The sequence below is a fragment of the Xenopus laevis genome, chromosome 8L (assembly GCF_017654675.1).
Source record: "Xenopus laevis strain J_2021 chromosome 8L, Xenopus_laevis_v10.1, whole genome shotgun sequence".
Lineage (NCBI taxonomy): Eukaryota > Metazoa > Chordata > Amphibia > Anura > Pipidae > Xenopus > Xenopus laevis.
The window spans coordinates 11,955,971-11,974,272 of NC_054385.1; the positions used below are offsets into that span (position 1 = coordinate 11,955,971).

General features: G+C 40.0%; 1 protein-coding gene across 12 annotated transcripts in view; it reads right to left on the bottom strand.

Annotated features, from left to right (window-relative positions):
- The window catches only part of LOC108704466 (E3 ubiquitin-protein ligase HUWE1), a 107,574-nt gene extending 91,265 nt beyond the window's left edge, over positions 1-16,309 (bottom strand). For 7 of the 12 annotated variants that reach the window (XM_041573131.1, XM_041573126.1, XM_041573124.1 and 4 more), the window contains exons 1-2: positions 16,110-16,308; positions 1,575-1,718 (exon numbers count right to left, since the gene is read on the bottom strand). The gene's annotated coding sequence lies outside the window, so the exon portion shown is untranslated. Of the gene's footprint in view, positions 1-1,574; positions 1,719-16,109 lie in introns of all 12 variants that reach the window. The other 5 variants (XM_041573129.1, XM_041573122.1, XM_041573128.1 and 2 more) reach the window with 1 other exon arrangement.
- Positions 16,310-18,302: the final 1,993 nt, after the last annotated feature.

Genomic DNA, 18,302 nt, shown 5'->3' on the forward strand with positions numbered 1-18,302 from the left:
GAATCGTATTCGATTCGTATGAATCGTGTTTTTCTCCCAAAACAAAAAAAAAACTGTAATGTCAGGAAGGCTATTAAAGGAGAGGTTCACTTTCAGGTTAACTTTTGGTTTGTTATAGAATGGCCAATTCTAAACAAATTTTCAGTTGGTCATTATTTAATTTTTATGGTTTATGACTTATTTGCCTTCATCTCTTGACTCTTTCTAGCTTTCAAAAGGTGGTCACTGATCCCCTTTAAAAAAACAATTCTCTCTAAAGCTACACATCTGTCATTGCTACTTTTAATTACTCATCTTTCTGTTCCAACCCTCCCCTATTAATAATCCTTTTTCTCATTCAAATCAATGCATGGTTGCTAGAGTAATTTGGACCCTAGCAACCAGATTGCTGACACTAGAAACTGGGGAGCTGCTGAATAAAAAACTCAAAAACCACAAATAATAAAAACCAATTGCAAATTGTCTCAGAATATCACTGTCTTCATCATACTAAAAGTTAACTCAAAGATAAACGAACCCTTAAACATCTCCAAATGGCTCAACAGACCTCTGCCATTGACTTGTACATGAACTCGGCAATTTTTAGGTGGCGAACTTTTCAATCAGGACTGTTTCCATGGTCGAGAGTGTAATAATTATCACATCTGAATTTACATTCGAATAGGGGGATTAAAATTTGAATCTCAAAAATTTTAATTCGGACTTACTATTCGACCCTTGATAAATCTGCCCCTTAAGGTAGGAAGATCTACGGAAAAGATCCGTTATCTGGAAAACTCCCAGGTACCGAGCCTTCTGGATAAAAGGTCACATACCTGTATACTACGTAATGATAATACACAGCACACCTTATAGAAGTGCTTTAAATGTGATTATCTTGCTGGCACCTGAACAATAACTTTATGCTTGCAATGAGGTATAAAATCTATTAAACAAAATCACAACTAAACTAAAGGGGTGGTTCACTTTCAAATTAACTGTTATTATGATGTAGAGTGATATCCTGAGACAAATTGGTTTTAATTTTTTATTATTTGTGGTTTTTGAGTTATTTAGCTTTTTATTCAGCAGCTCTCCAGTTTGCAATTTCAGCCATCTGGTTGCTAGGGTCCAAATTCCCCTAGCAACCATGCCCTGATTTGAATAAGAGACTGGAATATGAATAGGAGAGACCTGAATAGAAAGACGAGGAATAAAAAGTAGCAATAACAATAAATGTGTAACCTTACAGAGCATTTGTTTTAAGATGGGGTCTGTGAGCCCCATTTAAAAGACGAGAAGAATTCAAAGAAAAACTAAAAAACTACATAAAAAATGAATAAATAATGAAGACCAATTGAAAAGTGCTTAGAATGGAGCATTCTATAACTGATGAAAAGTTACTTTAAATGAGATTCACCTGCTGCAAAAAACTGCAGGTTTCTGGTCCCGAACATAATCATTTTGCTAAACTAAACGGCGACAAACCTTATAGTTTGCATTCAACAATAACAAATGCTGAATTTGTACTCTTTTTATTGCGCAAAGCGAGGGAAGAAAGAAATATAATGATATAGGACCATCAAGACACTTACACTAGCTGGAACTAGCAAGGTACGTAGGGGGTGAGCAAAACTGCATTGAAAGACACAGTCGAAAGGCCTCAAGTGTAGCTCCGAATATACAAGTTTAGCCTCCCAATTCCCAAGGTCGAAACTCAGTAGATGGAGTCTGGTTAACTAGTGGGGAGAAACATAGAAAAATAAAGTTAGTTGCACATAGAAATACATCATCCAATACACATGTGCACACTAGGGGGCAAATTCACCAAAGCGCAAAGCACCTAACGCTAGCGCAAATTTGTGTGACGTCATTTCAACTCTTCGCCGATTTACTAACGAGCACTGGCATAAATTCGATGCGAAGTGGACCTACTCTAGCGCTACTTCGCACCCTTGTGATATGGCGAAGGGATGTAACTACGCTAATTCCATAACTTGCGCATTTTACTGAAGGTTACCTCTTGCGCCAGACTTGCCTTCGCCACCTCAGACCAGGTGAAGTGCAATAGAGTAGATAGGGCTTGCTTCAAAAAAAGTCCCAAAAAATGCTGGTGTCTTAATTTTTTTAGGGTGATAGGCTGAAAAAGATCATAAATATTTTTGGGGGTACCCTCCTTCCCCCGTACATTTCCTAACATATGGCACCTAAACTATACAGTGGGCACATGTATAGGGCAAAATAACAACTCTATTTTATTTAATGAAGCTTTCCCAGCCTTGTGTAGTGTAATGTATTTGCTGCAACATTTACGTCCATTCAACTTTAACTTGGCGCCGTATGCAAATTAGCCATCGCTAGCGTAATTTTGCGTGATGAATTAACGCTAGCGCAACTTCACTACCGTTTGCCTCCCTGAGTGCAACTTCAGATTTTAGTGAATTAGCGGCGCCCTGGCGAAGTGCGGCGAAGGCATCACTAGCGCATTTTGGCTGCTTAGTGAATTTGCCCCATGGTGACTGGTTTGCACAGAGTAAGCCAGAGGAAGATAAAGCAGCAGATGCAGAAGAATTGTAACTGGAATATGTAAATGGATTATGCCAAAGCATATCATGCCTGGGCTTGCCAGACAACAGTCCGGCTGATTACGGGTTCTATTAATACAGACAGAAGAAATTAAAATATAATAAAATCAATGCATAAATGATAAAGTAGACCAAGTCGACAGTCTTAAAGGAGAACTAAACCCTAAAAATTAATATCGCTAAAAATTGCATATTTTATATACTGAACTTATTGCACGAGGCTAAAGTTTCAGCTTGTCAATAGCAGCAATGATCCAGGACTTCAAACTTGTCACAGGGGGTCACCATCTTGGAAAGTGTCTGTGACACTCACATGCTCAGTGGGCTCTGAGCAGCTGTTGAGAAGCTAAGCTTAGGGGTCGTCACTAATTATCCAGCAGAAAATGAGCTTCCCCTGTAATATAAGCTGATGCTACAGGTTTGCTGATTATTAAATTCTGATGCTAATTGCACTGGTTTCTGTGCTGCCATGTAGTAATTATGTGTATTAATTACTAATCAGCCTTATATTGTGACATTTCTATTCTATGTGTACTGTATATTGTGAGTGGGTCCCTAAGTTCAGTAAGTGACAGCAGCACAGAGCATGTGCAGTGAATCAGCAGAAAAGAAGATGGGAAGCTACTGGGGCATCTTTGGAGACACAGATCTTTACTGCTAAAGGGCTGTGGTTGCCTTGGGCTGGTACAGAAGCACAAAACATAATGTACAACACTTCTGGCCTACTGATTTAGTTAAGCTTTAGTTCTCCTTTAAATGGGTTGTTCACCTTTAAAATTAAATTTTAGTATCGCGTAGAGAGGGGTATTCTGAGACAATTTGCAATTAGTTGACATTTTTGTTACACTGGGTTTTTGAGTTATTTAGCTTTTTATTGTTCAGGTCTCCAGTTTGCCATTTCAGCCTTTCATCTGGTTGCTAGTCCAAATTACCCTAGAAACCACCCATTGATTCAAATAAGACTGCAATATGAAACAGAAAACACGAGTAATAAAAAGTAGCAATAGCAATAAATCTGTAGCCTTACAGAGCATTTGTTTTTTAAATGGGGTCAGTGACCCCCATTTGAGAGCTGGAAAGACCAATTGAAAAGTTGCTTAGAATTAGCCATTCTATAACATACTAAAATTGAACTAAACCACCTGTTATAAGTATTTGGTTCTCAAGAGAGAGTAAATCCAAACCCTAAAAAATGGAAAATATTTGTGTATATTTCAATGCATATATTTAGCATATGAACTGCAGTATATGCCCATTATTAGGTGCACAATAACCAGTCTCAAAATAATGAATTGCGCATAGCTTAAAATAAAATTTGATTGGAACCTAGTTAAAGGAGAAGGAAAGGCTGAGTTTACTTGGTTTCAGGCAAGTAAATACAATCACTTGGGGGTGTCTAACTTTTGGCAACCCAAGGAAACTCAGCCTGCAGCTGGAGCTGGAAACGGTAAAGGGGATGTAAAGGCAAAAATAAAATCCATTACAAATTGCTACACAGTCGCGACTGCTCTACAGGGAAACAAACAAAGCTGCTTGAGTTCTGCATGGCTGGGAAGTAAGGCGGGGGCTCCCCCTGCTGTTCATAAGTATGATTGTTTCCCTGCAGAGCAGTTAGGGACCGTCTGACAATTCCTATCCACAGCACTAAATGAAGGGAGAATTTAACTGCATACAGTCAGGTTTTCTTATAAAAACAGTACACATTTTTTAATTAAAGTATATTGGAGATTCGTTCCTTTTTCATTAAAAAACAGTAAAAATGGGTTTATTTTTTTTGCCTTTACATGCCCTTTAAGCTTGCTTATGACATAACAGTGTGCATACGTTTATATGGTCATGCTCCTCTCCTCATTCCGTTTTGCCTTCCAACCTACTAACTCCTCTGCAATTAGATAAATGTAACTTTCTGTATAAACACCACCATCCCGTCACCCTTTGTTGTAAATATTCTGGCTTACAGGAGTCATTTATTTTTTGGCCTGTCCTAATTAAAACAATAGGCACAAAAATATATTGTGCAGAATCATTAAACCGGTGTTAAACAAGGGGATAAACTCCCCCTTAAATGGGATGATCTTACAAAACATTTTTTCAGTTCAGTTGTTTTCAGATAAAGACTTTTTCCAATGACTTTCCATTTGTTATTTTTTTTTTTTAAATTGACAAAGTTTTATTTTTCATCTTATTATATATTCTAAAGCAGCTCTTGGGGGGGTCAAAAGACTACAAACTGTTCTAAATTGAGGCATTTAGTGGATGCAGTTATTATGTTTGTCCCTACTGCTGTTATGTTGATACAAAAATTGCAATATTCCAAAGATACTGCTGGGATACAATAGTTGCAATATTCCATAGATACTGCAGGGAAATGTTAGAGTTGATACAATAGTTGCAATATTCCAAAGATAATGCAGGGAAATGTTAGAGTTGATACAATAGTTACAATATTCCAAAGATGGTGCAGGGAAATGTTAGAGTTGATACAATAGTTGCAATATTCCAAAGATACTGCAGGGAAATCTGGAAATAGTACAGCTGCAGCACTGGCGAAGTATTTCATACAATAATGTCTGCCATTAGTGTGTTGGAGCACCATGCTGTCTAAAAGGTATAATTTGTATGCCTTATCTTATTAAAGGGGTTGTTCACATTTAAATTAAATTTTAGTACAATGAAGAGAGCGATATTGAGACAATTTGCAATTGGTTTTCATTATTTATTATTTTTTTTTAGCTTTTTACTCAGCAGCTCTCCAGTTTCAGTAATCTGGTTGCTAGGGTCCAAATGACCCTAGCAACCATGCACTGATTTAAATAAGAGACTGGGATATGAATAGGACAGGCCCTGGATAGAAAGAGGAGTAATAAAAAGTAGAAATAATACATTTGTAGCCTTACAGAGCATTTCTTTTTTAGATGGGGTCAGTGACCACCATTTGAAAGCTGGCAAATAATTAAAAAATAAATAATGAAGGCCAATTATGATTGTAGTATGATGGCAAGAGTGATATTGTGAGATGATTTGTAATTGGTTTTAACTTTTTATTATTTGTAGATTTTCAGTTATTTCGATTTTTATTCAGCAGCTCTCCTGTTTGCAATGTCAGCAATCTGGCTGCTAGGGTCCAAATTACCCTAGCAACCATGCGCGAATTTGAATAGGAGACTGGAATGAACAGGAGAGGCCTGAATAGAGAGGAGAGTAATAAAAAGTATCAATTACAATAAATATGTAGCCTTACAGAGCATTTGTTTTTGATGGGGTCAGTGACCCCTTATTTGAAAGCCAGAAGAAGAAGCACAATAATTAAAAAACTATAGTTAATGTAATAGTTACACAGTGGCAGAGAAAAAGCCATGAAAATAATAAAAGCACAACACTTGCTTTTTTTCAGCCAGTTGCAGGTTGAACAATGAAATTTTGATTGGTTGCCATTGGTTACTGTCCAGGTGCAAATTTGGGCATTGTGATGAGCCCCAGTGGCTAAAATAGCATGACCCAGGTAGCACCAGCACATCTTGTTTTATATAGGGTCAGCACGTTCTCTACTGCAACAACAAACTGGGATCTTTCAATTTATTAGGAAACAAACAAAAGGCCTTTGGGTAACCAGCTACTTGAACTGGCTACAAACCACAACACCCCACAGTCCTATGGCATACACACAAAAAGGAGCGCTGCAAACTTCCAGCAATGTGCCTTGCACCAATACAGAAAGCCTTATTGCTACCTGACTCTCCTAATCATATCCCAGTCTCTTATTCAAATCAGTGCATGGTTGCTAGGGGAATTTGGACCCTAACAACCAGACTGCTAAAATGGCAAAACTGCTGAATAAAAAAAGCTCAAAAACCACAAATGAAAAAAAATAAAAACCAATTGCAAATTGTCTCAGAATATCCCTCTCTACGTCATACGAACAGTTACCACAAAGGTGAACAACCCTTTTATTATGCTGATTCGGCTTATTCCAAGTGCATGGGCTCCAGGCAGTCCTAGGAGCATGAATGAAGCATGTATTCAAACGCAGGGCTCCCTGAGCAGCGAGCAGTTAATGTGCCTCTGGTGACAAAGCTGCAGTGAAAATAATGAGCTGAAAAGGAAACGGTGGCCTTGGATTGCCAGCTGATTCCAGGGAATTTCTCAGTCTATAATGTACATGGCACAGTAAAACATACTGCAGAGGGGGCTGCTCCTTTAGCACAAGCCAAGGAAGGAAGCAGAAGAGTGCAAGGAAGGAAAGGGGGGTGTCTGCCAGTTCAAATAAAAAAAAGATCCTTGACACATTTGCACTTTAGTTATTGACTAGAGTCTAGAACAATAGACACATAACCAGAAAATGTCATTGATTTAATTCATTCTTTCAAATGTATTATGCAATGTCTACGCTTAAAGTAGTTTTAGGGCATATTATAACGATTATAACGATTACTTGAATGTGTCTACATTGGGACTTGACACACAAGACCCTGGACTTAAGGGCTCCTACACATGGGTGATTTTTCCTGCGCTCCACTACGTTGCGTTTTCTTCCGTTCAGCTGCACTGTACTCACACGGACGCATGTATACGCTGAACACAGGTGAAATGCAACATACTGTGTCCCACCTGCGTTCGGCGCATACATGCGTCTGTGTGAGTACAGCCCCCTTCACAATAATTGAGTGCGTCTACTCCTGCGGCTGAACGGAAGAAATCGAAACGTAGGGGAGCGCAGGAAAAAACGCCCTAGTAAGAGCCCTGAGGCCCCCAAATACGGGCAGATATAATTTTAAAGGGGTTGTTTGCCTTTGAATTTCTTTTTAATACGATGTACAGAGTGATATTCTAAGACAATTTGGAATTGGTTTTCTTTTTATATCATTGGTGGTTTTTAAGCCTTTTATTCAGCGTCTCTCCAGTTTGCAGTTTCAGCAGTCTGGTTGCTAGGGTCCAAACAACCACACACTGACTTGAATAAGAACATTTGCTTTTTAAAGGAGAACGAAACCCTGTAGGAAAAAACCCCGTACAGCCTACCTCTGCTGCCATATTCTGCGACGAGGGGTAAGTATAAAGTATGGGGCATTTCCCCAGGGGGCCAGTTAGACTGGGGGGAGGAGGGAGGGGTCTATGTGGGGTAGGGGGTAGGCGTTTTTTTTCTACAGGGTTTTCTTCTCCTTTAAATGGGGTCAGTGAAACACATTTGATAGAGTTAGAAAAAGTAGAAGGAAAATTCAAAAATTAGAAGAAAAAAAAATAATGAAGACCAATTGAAAAGTTGCTTAGACTTTGGCTCGAGGACCACCTTGTTTCTTGATGGACACCTCAATCCGACCACACTTATTCTTCACATTGTAATTCGATTGTTGGGCTCTAGAGCCCACGATCGGATCAGCTTGATATCACCCCCCTGGGTATATCTGGGGGACATCTGCTCATCTGGCGAAGTCACCAAATAAACTAACGTACCTGTGTATGACAAGCTTAAAGGGGTTGTTCACCTTTAAATTAACTTTTAATATGATGTAGAGGGTGATATTCACAGACAACTTGCAATTTGTTTTCATTTTTTTATTATTTGTGGTTTTTGAGTTATTTTGCTTTTATTCAGCAGCTCTCCAGTTTGCAATTTCATGAATCTGGTTGCTAGGGTCCAAATTATCCTAGCAACCATGCACTGATTTTAATAAGAGATGGGAATAAGAACAGGAGAGGGGAATAATAAAAAGTAGCAAAAACAATACATTTGTAGCCTAAGGGCAGAGACAAATTCAGGGAGATTAGTCGCCCCGCAACAAATCTCCTCTTCTTTGGGGCGACTAATCTCCCCAAACTTCCTCCCGCCGGCTAGAATGTAAATCGCCGGCTGGATGGCAATCGGTGTGCTACTTTTTCCGAAGTTGAGGAAACTTCGGGCGACTTCTGAAAACTAAGCACTCCAAGTGCCATCCCGTCAGCGATTTCAACTATAGCCAGCGGGAGGCAGTTCAGGTAGATTAGTCAACCCGAAGAAGAGGCGATCGTCGGGCGAATCTGAGCGTGTCTCTGCCTTTAAAGAGCATTTGTACTTAAGATAGGGTCAGTGACCCCCATTTGAAAACTGGAATGCGTTAGAAGACAAATATATATATAAATATAACCAAGACCAATCCAAAAGTTGCTTCGAATTTGCGATTCTAGAACATACTAAACGTTAATTCAAAGATGAACCACCCCATCAAGCTGGCCATACGCAGGGAGATCCGTTTGTCTCTGTACTGAATATGTGAAAGTACTAAATGGGGTCAACACTTTTAACCAAACTGGGCAGCGATTCACTCGTCTTACGACTCAGCCAAATGAACAAATCTATTAGTGTATGGGCAGCTTTAATAATGGCTGAGCAGTGGACCTACTGCAGGGCTACGGAGCAGCATTTCTGTATTATAAATGTTATAAATATATCCAGTAATAATTCAAGGTTTTAGTTCCCTTTTAATTCTAAAAACAGATTGTGACTTTTGTTAACACTCTGATCAGAATGATTTATATGCATTTTTAATACCTTAATAAATGTTAAAACGTGTTAGAAGACAAGGTGGGGGATAGATCAACTGAATGACAGAGGGGCTGTTTGCGAGCTTCAGATGTGAGCCATCACCTAGTATCATGCCGTCAACCCTGAAAGATGATCATAATTCTGAGGCCTGTCTCGTGGGATTCTTTGCTTAGTCAGAAGCAGGCCCAAGGCTTCATGCTCTAAATATACAGCACAAAGCAACGACTGCACAGTCACTTCAGGCCACATAACTGTACAGGCCTCGTACACAAACAGCTTGCAAGAAACTACACCGCACTCTGTCTTCGGAATAACCTTTAAAAGGGAAACTATAGTGTAAATGAAAATTTAATAGAAGCTTCAGCACAATGAAATAAGAAACTTTCTGAATACAACCAATTAAATATTCTGTAGCGTTTCTGAAATAATCAAGTTTATCTTCACTATCCCTCTCTCAGCATCTGTTTCTCTTCATTCGGTCTTCATGAAGGAGTTGGTTGTCAGATATGGATTGACAGTTAGATCCAATATGGGACCTGTTATCCAGAATGCTCGAGTTTCAGATAAAGGATTTTTCTGTGATTTTGCCTCCACTAAGGATTAATTATATCTTAGTTGGGATTAAGTACAGGCTACTGTTTTATAATTACAAAGAAATTTGGATAGAATTTTTTATGGGAGACTGTCTTTCCGTAATTCAGAGCTTTCTGGATAACAGGTTTCCGGATAACGGAACGTGTGTGTGTGTGTATAAAAGATTTCATGCCTATGGGGAAGATGAAACAAAAATGTGTGTGAAAATCATGGATGCACCGAATCCACTATTTTGGATTAGGCCGAACTCCCGAATCCTTCACGAAAGATTCGGCTGAATACCGAAATAGAACCCTAATTTGCATATGCAAATTATGGGTGTTTAGTGACAAAAAGTCACGTGTTTTCCCTCCCGTCACTAATTTGCATATGCAAATTAGGATTTGGTTTCAGTTCGGCAGAAGGATTTGGCTGAATCTGAATCCTACTGAAAAAGGCTGATCGAATCCCAAACCAAATCCTGGATTTGGTGCATCCCTAATCAAAATGGGTAAATAGTGCAATAAATATCCTGCAGGGTTACATGTGGCCCGTGAACCTCCAATCGGACTGACCTGCAGTAATAAATGGTTTCAGTAAAAACCACACCTACCAGTCCATAAACCCATATAATGCCACTACACAAACTACACAAATATCTGAGGCTCATGTGACTTTAATTAAGGATTATATCTAAGTGACCAAGCAAAGTTTTCTTTACTCTTAGGAAAAAAATGTTAAGGGATCTTTTTTTTTCTGAATGGTTTCAGGAGACACAAACGCTGAAATACTGTTAGATTAGCCAACAATACCAGTACACTAAAAGAGACTGAGCTCATCCGGAAAACCAATTAGAAACAAATTAAGAAAGGTACCACCCACCAGAAACAGCAGTTCTCATTTCATTAAATCCTGGGAGTATTATATTATTGGGGATAAGGCAGTGAAACGTCTTAGCCTAGTGAAAATGAGTTATGAATGGCTATAATGTTGATTCTGTTGGACCAACTGATGGCTGAATGAACAGGCATGCTACATTGGAAACAAGTTTATATTTGCACAAGTCAAAACAACAAACAAAAAACTTTCGCATTGTAGGTGCTGAACCAGAAGAAATTCAAGATTTGTACATAAAAATGCAGCCCATGGTGGTGAACTCCTATAACAATGAATCGATATGTCCAACAAATGTTCAGAATTATTAATGAAATGGTTTGAAAAACGTTTTGAGCACAACCCAAGACCTTACTACATTAAGGGGCAGATTCACTAAGGGTCGAATTTCGAAGTAAAAAATACTTCGAAATTCGACCCTCGAATTGAAATCCTTCGACTTCGAATATCGAAGTCGAAGGATTTAGCGCTAAACGTTCGTTCGATCGAAGGATTTTTCGTTCGATCGAACGATTTTAATCCAACGATCGAAGGAAAATCCTTCGATCAAAAAAAGGTTAGCAAACCTATGGGGACCTTCCCCATAGGCTAACATTGACTTCGGTAGGTTTTATCTGCCGAAGTAGGGGGTCGAAGTTTTTTTTAAAGGGAAAGTACTTCGACTATCGAATGGTCGAATAGTCGAATGATTTTTCGTTTGATTTCGTTCGTATTCAAACGAATTTAACCAATTCGATGGTCGAAGTACCCAAAAAATACTTCGAAATTCGAATTTTTTTCATTCTAATCCTTCACTCGAGCTTAGTGAATCGGCCCCTAAGAATTTATAACTTTTTTTTTTTATATATTTATCACCAAGAAATATATACAGGTATGGGACCTGTTATCCAGAATGCTCGGGACCTGGGGTCTTCCGATAACGGCTCCCTTTAAACATAAAATAAACACGATAGGCTGGTTTTGTTTCCAATAAGAATTAATTATATCTTACTTTGGATCAAGTACAAAGTATTGTTTTATTATTACTGAGAAAAAGGAATTTTTAAAAAACAATTTGGATTATTTGGACAAAATGGAGTCTACGGGAGATGGGCATTCTGTAATCCGAAACTATCAGGATAACGGGTATCCCACACCTGTATTACACATAAAAGATTTTTTGAACATTCTGCTAAACCTGTGTAATTAAACAGAAATAATAAGTACACTTTTCAAGACATACTTACACCTGGTTGCATATCCTCTTTTCTATCTCTAGCTACAGTATAGTTTTAAAATTTAGATTAGAAAAACAAATGTATCCCTTTTCCCCCCCATGGAAGCTCAGTAATCAGATCTTTGTCTCTAAACGGTTACAACTTGATACATGGCTTCACATCACGGCAGAACTATGCTCGATTACTATCTTTAATCACAGAGCAACGGTTACAAATTACTTGCTGGTATTTCTCTAAAGCTGCTGAGGAATGTATCAACGTATTAAACGTTAACAGTTTAGAAACTTAGAAATTGGGTTACAGTGTTTGACAGGAGGAATACAAGACTGCAGTGAAACCTCAATTTTTAAAGGCCCACCAATATATAATGCATAATAATGTATTTCCAAGATTTTACACTTTCCCAAGTTCTACACCATTTTTTGCTTCTATATTTTTACAACTTACATTAAAAAACAGAAAATTAGAAAATACAAGGCAACTGGAGAGTCATGAGCAAATTATTAAAAAAAAAAAACCCTCAGCTCTGTGAAGAGGGAATACCCTTTAAATTTCTGTAATTGACCAGCAAGGACTATAAGCAATAGAACATAAGTAAATTTAAAAGCCCAAAAAGCTTCTAAATTGCCCCAAATCACCCTCCATGTCTGCTTTTAGAAACAGGAGCAAATACCTAGTTATTGTTAATGTCACTTGCCTAAAGCACAAGCAGAATACCACAGTCAGGCTGCAAGCACTACAGGTATGGGACCTGTTATCCAGACCACCTGGGGTTTTCCGGATAACGGATCTTTCCATAATTTGGATCTTCATACCTTAAGTCTACTAGAAAATCATGTAAACATTAAATAAATGGTTTTGCTTCCAATAAGGATTAATTAGATCTTAGTTGGGATCATGTACAAGCGGCTGTTTTATTATTACACAGAAAAAGGAAATCATTTTAAAAAATTTGGATTATTTGGATGAAATTGAGTCTATGGGAGATGACCTTTCCTAAACACAGATCTTTATGGATAACGGGTTTCCGGATAAGGGATCCCACACCTGTTCTAGGGTAAGGTTAAAGCCCAACAAGCTCTGCAGGGTCCAGCCAAAAAAGGTATGCAATATGTTGCAAGCTTCTATTTCAGAAGATACTATCAGTTAGCACTTGCCAAAACATGTTTTGTTAACAACTTCCAGGTTGTGCCAACACCCCATCATGCATCAGCACCCTGAGAAAAAAAATCTTAAATCAGATTACTTCACTTATAAAACCTGAACGTGCCTTTAACTGAATTTTTTTTATTGTATTTGAATTATTTGCCTTCTTCTTCTGACTCTTTCCAGCTTTAAAATTGGGGGTCACTGACCCCATCTAAAAAAACAAATTATCAGTAAGGCTACACATTTATTACAAATGCTAATGTGTATTACCTATCTTTCTATTCAGACTTCTCATTCATATTCCCATCTCCTATTAAAATCAATGCATGGTTGCTAGGGTAATTTGGACCTTAGCAACCAGTTTGCTGAAATTGCAATCAGGAAAGCTGCTGAATAAAAAGCTAAATACCTCAAAAACACAATAAAAAAAAATTAAAACCAATTGTAAATTATCTCAGAACATCACTTTCTACATCATACTGATAACAAAGAAAACAATGGCTGCCATGAACTCCGATTCCTGAATCTGCACTGAGGGGTAAGTAAAAAGTTAGGGGTGTTTGCCCGGGGTAGCAGCTAGGCTGGGGAGGTATGTTTTTTTTTTAATAAGAGGTTTACTTCTCCTTTAAAGAGGTGGTTCGCCTTTGAGAACTTTTAGTATGTTCTAAAATGTCGAATTCTTAGTAATTTTGCAATTGGTCATCATTATTTATGTCTTACCTTTTTAGTTATTTGCCTTTTTTTTACCCTTTCCACCTTTCAAATAGGGGTCACTGACCCCATCTAAAACAAATATAAGGCTACAAATGTATTGTTATTGCTATTTTTTTTTTTTATTACTCTTCTTTCTTTTCAGGTCTCTCCTATTCATATTCCAGTCTCTTATTCAAATTAGTGCATGGTCGCTAGGGTAATTTGGACCACAGCAACCAGCCTGCTGAAATTGCAAACTGGAGAGCTGCTGAAAAACCACAAGTAATAAAAAATTAAAACCAACTGCAGATTGCCTCAGAATATCACTCTCTACATCAGTGATCCCCAACCAGTAGCTCTCGAGCAACATATTGCTCTCCAACCCCTTGGATGTTGCTCCCAGTGGCCTCAAAGCAGGAGTTTATTTTTTAATTCCAGGCTTGGGGGCAAGTTTTGGTTGTATAAACACCAAATTTGCTGCCAAACAGAGCCTCCTGTAGGCTACCAGTCCATATAGTGGCTACCAAATAGCTAATCATATCCCTTATTTGCCATCCGCAGGGACTTTTTCATGCTTGTGTAGCTCTCCAACCCTCTTTTTACATTTAAATGTGGCTCACGGGTAAAAAAGGTTGGGGACCCCTGCTCTACATCATCCTAAAAGTTAATTTAAAGGTGAACAACCCTTTTAATGACCCCCTCCGTGGGTTATGGAGATACGTTATTTTGTTTCTATGTTTCTACTATGTACTGTATTACTATATATGGCTAAAATGACAATACAATCAACTTGACTTGATTGAATAAGAGAGGGTACAGAGAAGAGAGGAGCCTGTGATTAAGTGTTGTGAGAACAAGAAACGCTTAAGGCTTTAATCCATACTTGTGCTTCAATAAAAACCTTTTTTTACTACTACTACTGCCTGGAGGATTGCTCTTTGAGTGCCTACCCTACAAACAATACGGTGAGGGTACAGAGAAGGGCAACTCAGCTGGTAAAAGGTAAGGAAAATCTTATTTATGAGGAAAGACTGGCCAAAATGGGGTTCTTCACGCTGGAGAAGAGGTGCTTAAAGGAGAACTAAAACCCAAAAATATGGCTAAAAATGCCATGTTTTATATACTGCACCATCATCTCAATAGCAGCAGTGATCCAGGACAGGGGGCCACCATCTTGGAAAGTGTCTGTGACACTCACATGCTCAGTGGGCTCTGAGCAGCTGTTGAGAAGCTAAGCTTAGGGCTCATCACTAATTATCCAGCAGAAAATGAGCTTCCCCTGTAATATAAGCTGATGCTACAGGTTTGCTGATTATTAAATTCTGATGCTAATTGTACTGGTTTCTGTGCTGCCATGTAGTAATTATCTGTATTAATTACTAATCAGCCTTATATTGTGACATTTCTATTCTATGTGTACTGTATATTGTGAGTGGGTCCCTAAGCTCAGTAAGTGACAGCAGCACAGAGCATGTGCAGTGAATCAGCAGAAAATTAGCTACTGGGGCATCTTTGGAGACACAGATCTTTACTGCCAAAGGGCTGTGGTTGCCTTGGGCTGGTACAGAAGCACAAAACATAATGTACAACATTTCTAGTTACTGCTTTAGATAGCTTTAAGAAGGGGTTGGATGGTGTTTAGCAAGTGAGGGAATACAGGGATATGGAAGATAGCTCATAGTACAAGTTGATCCAGGGACTGTTCCCATTGCATTTTGGAGTCAGGAAGGAATTTTTCCCCCTCTGAGACAAATTGGAGAGGCTTCAAATGGGGTTTTTGTCTTCCTCTGGATCAACTGTCAGTTAGGCAGGTTATATATAGAGTTAAAAGGTTAAACTTGATGGACGTGTGTCTTTTTTCAGCCTAACTTACTACGTTACATAATGGTTAATCGCTGAGAAATACAGATGCTTCTATTATGGACCATTTTATTATGGGGTTACATCACCTTTCAGGAGACATTCCACGTCATAGACGTTACGGGGGGAGGGAGAGGACATACGCAGAAGGAAAGCGAGCCGGCTCATATTGAGTGCAGGGGGGAGGCGCGGACATGTGACAGGCTGGCGGGAGACAGGGCCGATGAGGCAAATAAGTGCCAGAGCTCATTGTCTGTACGAGGGCTGTTGTGGAACAGTAACTCTCAGCTGTACAAGACGCCGAGCCCTGGAACGCGTATGAAATAAACAATAAGGAAGGGTAGCGGGAGCAGGGATAAAGGAGGAAGGCGCTTTACGGCTGTGAGGGAAGTAGGCCGTCCCGTCAGTGTCAGGGAAGAAAGAGGAAGCGCCTGTGAGGGGAGGACGCGCGGATGACAAGACTCTATTGGTCCCGCCGCAGCAGCAGACACAAGAGCCGGCAGAGAAATGACAGACACGGGGTGGGGGAGGAGGTCGCATCGTGTGTCACTCACCGGCGCGGCCTAGTCCACAGCTCGCCTTATTCACTTCCCCGCTACCCCTTACACCTCCCGCCCCACAGCTCCCAATATATTTTACCTTCTCCGTCGGTGACTTTAACCCCGAGCTCCGGCTGTCTCCGCCATCTTAAAAGTCAGCTATTTCCACCCCACCAAAGCTCCCCTTACTGACTCCAGGACTCCTAAGCGCTAGATCCGCGGCACCAAGTCTCGCGATGACTCCCGCTGGCTCCTCCCCTCGTCTTCTCGATGCGTCCCTGGCCGGCCTCCACCTCCCCCCAATGTGGAAATCTCGCGAGGATCTAGGTTGCGCAGAGGCGCTCTGCAAAGTAATATCGCGATATTTGCGAGGGGGTGGAGGGCTTAGTCCTCTAACATAAACTCGCGAGATATGACACTTCCTTTTTTTTTATCTAGAGCAGGTTCGACATTAACTCCCCAGATGGATCCCGGCGCGGCGGTGCCAAGTCTCGTGACCGCTGCCTCATGATCTCGCGAGATCTCCAGGACTAGAAATGGAGTACTACTGGAATAGGAACTTTAGGAACAACATGGAGCTCGTACTTGTGGTGCTTCATGTTGCTTAAGCGAAGGCATTTGTCACAGAAGTTGTAGCTGCCCTTATTACCAGGAAATAAAGTTGTGCGTGAGAGAGGCAGCAATGTCACCAGGGCCGCCATTAGAAATCACAGGGCCCTGTACAACAACATTTTTGGGTTCCCCTGGGCCCCACGCCACAGTTAAAAGACCACACAAGTTATAAAAAGCCATTGCTGGTCAGAGCCGCCCCTATAAGTGAAAAAAACAGTGGGGCCAGGGACTATTTATAAAAACATTGGTGACGGGCCTGTAGATCATTAAAATAATAAATTGGTGTTTAGGGTTTTAAAAAACACATTGGTGTTCAGTAGAACCGAACTTGTTGCTTCAGGACTTCAAGTTCGGCTCTTTCCGTGACTTCAGGTCTTTTTGCGGTTTCAGGACTTCATTTTCTGCTCTTTTCGTGACTTTGGGTCTTTCCGTGGTTTTAAGTTCGGCTCTTTTAGTGATTTCGGGTCTTTTCGCGCCTTCAGGACTTCAAGTTCAGCTCTTTTCGTTACTTCGGGTCGTTCGGTGGCTTCTGGACTTCAAGTTCGGCTCTTTTCGTGACTTCTCGTCTTTCCGCGGCTTCAGGATTTCATGTTTAACTCTTTTTGTGACTTCGGGTCTTTCTGTGGTTTCAGGACTTTCAAGTCCGGCTCTTTTTGTGACTTTGGGTCTTTTCACGGCTTCAAGTTTGGCTCTTTTCGTGACTTCAGGTCTTTCCAGAGCTTCCGGACTTCAAGTCTGACTCTTTTCGCGACTTCAAGTTTAGCTGTTTTCGTGACCAAGTCTTTTTGCGACTTCGGGAATTCAATTTCGGCTTTGGGTCTTTTTGTGGCTTCGGGACTTTGGCAGATGGGTTATTTGCGTGGTTTCAGGACTTTCAAAGAGGCGGCATGGCTTCAGCGCTGCCAAGGGGGCCGAGCTATTTAAAAAATTGCAGCATACCCGGGTCCCCCATTAGGCCCGGTACACTTGTACCCCTGATGGCGGTCCTGAATGTCACATATAACACGTACCAAACTCCCACAGGGGCAGAGACAATTTAATGGGGAGTAGATGATGTCAATAAACGTGAATTGCTACATAATACACAAAAGCCATGAATATCTTGTAAATGATATCCTTATAACGGTGAAAAAACTTGTGTATTATAATAAAGTACCCCTTTTTGGATTAGGATATTAGACGTAACCTTGGAGTTCCACGACCTGAATAAAAGCATTCGGCCTCGTGCTTTTCCATGGCCCTGAAACTCCTCGGTGGCTTATAATATCCTTCTATTTTACAATAAGGGGTACTTTATTCACTATATACATGACCATTGAGTCATATGCTAGGCCTAGGGTTGCCACCTACCCGGTATTTTACCATCCTGGCAGGTAAAAATTACGCTTGATCCTAATGTTATTAATAAGGAAAATGCTAGAAATCTAGAAAGGCCGATATTTTTTTCAAGAAAAGGTGGCAACCCTAGATAGGCCTGGCTATAGGCTATGCCGACATATATGTCCTGTAGCAGATGACCTGCTTTATGGCAGTTGTTAAAGTACAATAGGGCTTTAGCCACAAGCAGTGTTGCATATGGATGCCCCCAGTCCTATCACCTCACTTACAGTTTTTCAGATTCAGTCAAATCCTTAGTGTTCCAGAAATGTTATCTCACTGTTTTTTTTTTTCAGGACTTACT